This window comes from Petromyzon marinus, unplaced genomic scaffold (genome assembly GCF_048934315.1).
Source record: "Petromyzon marinus isolate PM22_M1 ecotype Great Lakes invasive population unplaced genomic scaffold, UKy_Petmar_22M1.pri1.0 PM_G_Scaffold_52, whole genome shotgun sequence".
Lineage (NCBI taxonomy): Eukaryota > Metazoa > Chordata > Hyperoartia > Petromyzontiformes > Petromyzontidae > Petromyzon > Petromyzon marinus.
Genome location: NW_027423005.1, coordinates 695,001 through 700,000, shown reverse-complemented (window position 1 = coordinate 700,000; position 5,000 = coordinate 695,001).

The following is a 5,000-nucleotide window of genomic DNA, read 5'->3' as shown; positions in this document are numbered from 1 at the left end:
GTTACCGGATTCTCGAACTGATGTACTCCAAAAAATAAAGAATTAAAATAACAAAGTCTAATCTATATAAGTAATGTTGAATAAAGCTTATTTTTAATCTTCTTTGAAGGCAGAAAATAGTAAGGTAAAAATAAAGTCCTCTCTATGCTCTGAAGTAACATATAAAAAAAACTAGCAATAAAAAAAAATACCAAGTCTTCGTCTTGGAAAATAACAAAATCTAAAAGAAAAATCTTCTTTGTGGAAAATAGTAAAATAAAAAAACCAAGTCTTCACCTTGGAAAATAACAAAATCTAATCTAAAACATCTTAAATAAAGCTTGTCTGTAGTCTTCTTTGTAGGCAGAAAATAGTACGTTACAGGACTCTGAAACTGATGTATTCCAAAAATAAAGAATTAAAATAACAAAGTCTAATCTATATAAGCGCTCTTGAATAAAGCAGTGTAAAAAAAAAATAGCAATATAAAAAAAACCAAGTCTTCGTCTTGGAAAATAACAAAATCTAAAAGAAAAGAAGTCTTCTTTGTGGAAAATAGTAAAATAAAAAAAACCAAGACTTCACCTTGGAAAATAACAAAATCTAATCTAAAACATCTTAAATAAAGCTTATTTGTAATCTTCTTTGTAGGCAGAAAATAGTAAGTTACAGGACTCTCGAACTGATGTAGTCCAAAAATAAAGAATTAAAATAACAAAGTCTAATCTATATAAGTGCTCTTGAATAGGCTTCGTGTAAAAAAATAGCAATAAAAAAATACCAAGTCTTCGTCTTGGAAAATAACAAAATCTAAAAGAAAAGTCTTCTTTGTGGAAAATAGTAAAATAAAAAACCAAGACTTCACCTTGGAAAATAACAAAATCTAATCTAAAACATCTTAAATAAAGCTGGTTTGTAGTCTTCTCTCGAACTGATGTAGTGCAAAAATAAAGAATTAAAATAACAAAGTCTAATCTATATAAGTGCTCTTGAATAAAGCTTCCTGTAAAAAATACCAAAAAAAAAATACCAAGTCTTCGTCTTGGAAAATAACAAAATCTAAAAGAAAAGAAAAGTCTTCTTTGTGGAAAATAGTAAAATAAAAAAAACCAAGACTTCACCTTGGAAAATAACAAAATCTAATCTAAAACATCTTAAATAAAGCTTATTTCTAATCTTCTTTGTAGGCAGAAAATAGTAAGTTACAGGACTCTCGAACTGATGTAGTCCAAAAATAAAGAATTAAAATAACAAAGTCTAATCTATATAAGTGCTCTTGAATAAGCTTCGTGTAAAACATAGCAATATAATAAAAATACCAAGTCTTCGTCTTGGAAAATAACAAAATCTAAAAGAAAGGTCTTCTTTATGGAAAATAGTAAAATAAGAATACCAAGACTTCACCTTGGAAAATAACAAAACCATCTTGAAAAAAGCTTATTTTTAATCTTCTTTGTAGGCAGAAAATAGTAAGGCGAAAATAAAGTCCCCTCTAAGCTCTAAAGTAACAAATACGACGTGTTAAAAAAAAAACTAACAATAAAAAAAAGAACCAAGACTCCGTCTTGGAAAATAACAATCTAAATTGTGGAAAATAGTAAAATGAAATAAAAACCGACTTCACCTTCGAAAATAACAAAATCAATCTAAAACAAATGACATCTTAAAACAAAACTATTATTTGTTTCGGAGGTTGTCTATGACTGTTCATAGACTGCATAATTTCCACAGAACATTCTCAGAATATCAAGAGAGAAAAGCAGCGTTCTGCGGGAAATCATCTTGGCCAGTGATGTCGTTCTGGGTTTGGTCAGGCCCAGGGAGGTAAGTACCTCGTTATTCTCAAGGGGCCACTTTCCTCTTGCCCCAACCGGGAATCCAAAGAATGTGACCTTGCTAGCCTTCGTCAGCACTTTGACTTGATCACCAAGAGGGGTATAGTACGAAACTTTGTGCGAGGCAGCATCTGACAAGGTATTCTTTGAAAGCTCAAAACGGACGGTGACATCGATCACAACCGCCTCCTCATCTTTTGCAAACACGAGGTCAGGCTTTCTCATCTCTCCCGTCTCGGATATGAACCGTGGCTATTTGTATACAGACCAGCCCAATCTAGCCGCTTCGTCTGCCAGAATGTTACTGATCTTGTTATGTCGCGCAATTCTTGCTTTCTGTACTGCAGGACATTGACCGAGAATGTGCGAAAGGGACTCGAGTCTGGCAGAGCATTTCCTGCAGGAACGTAGGGCCCCATCTCTGCCTCTGTTCAAGCTTTCTCTTGTTGGGTAAATATTTGCCCTTAGTTGTAGTGCTGCGATAAAGAAGCATTGTTTAAAGCCGCACCATGGCCTCAACCAAGCATTACTGATTCTATCATGCGCAAAGTTTACAATGCCCCTTCCTTGAACCGGCTTTTCGCACCATCTCTGAAATTCATGCTCCCTCCAATCGCAGGGTCTCGGATATACAGGTTCTTTTGACACCGAGTCCCTGAGAACGAATGTTGGGATTGCATCACTGTCACCCCCTGCTCGTACCCACAAATTACGGTATTCTTCCTCCATACCCTGCGAGGACACAATATTACGGGTGATAGCATCGGACGAGTTTGCTATACGTTGCAGCCTTCTAACTTGAACCGAAGGGATTGTTTTTTCCAGTTTCAAGATGGCAAGGCCTCCGTCTCGGGCTCTGGCATATAACAGTCCATCACAAGTTGAAGCGGGAAGGTGGAGCCATCCTTTTACCGCCTTTCTAATCTCTTGGTCCAACCCACGGAGAGTTGATTGCTTGCAGTCCGAGTGGTCTGCAGGATATAACAATCTGGGTAGGGCATAGGCATTGAGTAGTTCAACCTTCTGAGTTGGCTTCAGAGGCGCCTCATCGATTTTCGAGATCCATGTCTTTAGCTGACAATGTAGATCAGGCTGTATAGTGCCAGTCCAAGGGCCAATTTTCAGACCAAGGTATTTCGTTGATTCATCAGGTTGGATCATATGGACATCTTTATTTTTGATAGTCCATGGGTCGCAGTTGTTCACCGTATATGAATCTTTGGTTGGGCTTATCATGAAGCCCTGGCACTTTCTGGCCTGAACCTCCAATCCCGATAGCCCACAAAATGATTCCAAGATCGTTAGATTGGCGGCCATACCAACCCAAGATTCGCTCACCAACACCAAATCATCAGCAAACGCAAGAGCTGTCACGTGGTCGGTATCAATGGAGTACCCAACTCCGTGTGACTCTAGGGTGCATATCAAAGGGTCCATGGCAAGATTGAAGAGCAGGGGTGACATGGGGTCACCCTGTTTGACACCAACACGTATGCTAATTTCTCGAGTCGACTCGCCATTGCTTTTGAACGAGGTCGTACACCGATCGTAGGCGTTCTGGATGATGCCCACCACGTGTTCATCTACTTTCTTGTGCCTTAACACCCATAAAATATGAGCATGCGAAACCGAGTCAAAAGCTTTCGCTATGTCGATGAACATGACAGCCAACGGCCTGTGCAATTTCTTAGCGTGTCTCATAAGGTCCTGTAGCACCTTAAGATTTTCAGAGCAGCCAGATGCCGCTATAAAACCACGCTGCCTTGGGTTTAAGGGACAAGCACGAGCAAGACGTGCAGTCATTATTCTGGAAAATAATCTCAGAATCATTGAACCAATCGTTATTGGTCTCCAGTTCCCCAATTCTTTCAGCTTTTCATCATCCATAACCTTAGGAATAAGAATCGTCCTATTCTTTTTCAACTCTTTGGGAATAATTCCTGTAATCATCCATGCATTAAATAGGGCTGTCAGTGTCCGACCCTCGGGGTCGGCAGCACAGATTGCAGCCCTTGTTAGGCCATCTGGCCCAGCTGCTGACGTTGGTTTAATGGCCCGTATGGCAGTCTGAACTTCCTCCACCGAAATTAGGGGCTCAAAGTATTCGTTATTTGCAACACCTGATGACTTAAATTGGCCCAGGCCATTGAATGGCAACACCTTCTCCCATTTTTCGCAGTAAAAACGATATACATCTGCGTTCGGGATTAGGCATTCATGACGTTCAGTGCCATCCAGGACTAAGGACGCAAGAAGAGAGCGGTTCTTAAAGAAGAGCTTCTGGTGCTTCATGAAGCTTCCTCGTTTTTCCGCTCTCTTCTTCATCCAAGATCGTGTGGGTAATATCCTGGGTTTAATAATGTCGTTCTCGGGTTTTGAACGTTTGCCTTTGTTTTTCACCAATCTCATCGGACAAAGCATCAATGCTGTGGCAGTTTCTACGAGGGCATCATGTTGGCCCTCGCCGTTAAGCCAAGCCTTTATTGCCTCCATTGCAGGCTTTTCCAGGGTCCCAGAATTCTCATTCGTAAGCCGCTCAGCTGCTTGAGCGAGTATGGATGAAGTCCCCGTTGTTACATTTGGTGGGGGAGACAATGTCTCAAGAGGCCTAGAAGAAAAATGTAAGCTGTCTGACATGGGGGCCCCTGTCTTTTTACTTAGGTCCCGTCTCTTGTCAGAGACTTGCTTGTTGGTCTTAGTCCCAAGCGCTTCAGCAATGATCTTATTGATATTCTTTTTCCCCTGAAACTGCAACTCTAGAAGGGCCAGCTGTTCTACTTCCTTCAAAGACCAGCAGCTACGGTGTACCCCTCTCTGCGAGGTACCCTTTATACCATCTTTAATCCTTTCCTCATTACGGGTGACTGGGTGAGCATGCCTCTTGTGCTGCGAAAGGCCACTTAGAGTCGCAAAGCGTGCCTGGCAACATTCACAGACCATTGGTAAGCTTTCCTCAGTTAACTTTATTCCCCCACATTTGGGGGCATGACAGGCAATCGATCGGTGGTTTGAGTTGGTTTTGTCACATTTAGCGCACTTAAACACCAGAGGAATGTCTCTGTGTTTGATGTTAAAATGTGCAACAAGTTCGGATGCTTTGCCCATGTGTTGTTTACAGATAACGCATATATACTCCAGACTAGGCAGTACAACCGTGATAGTTCCCTTGGTGTCAATGGGAAACTT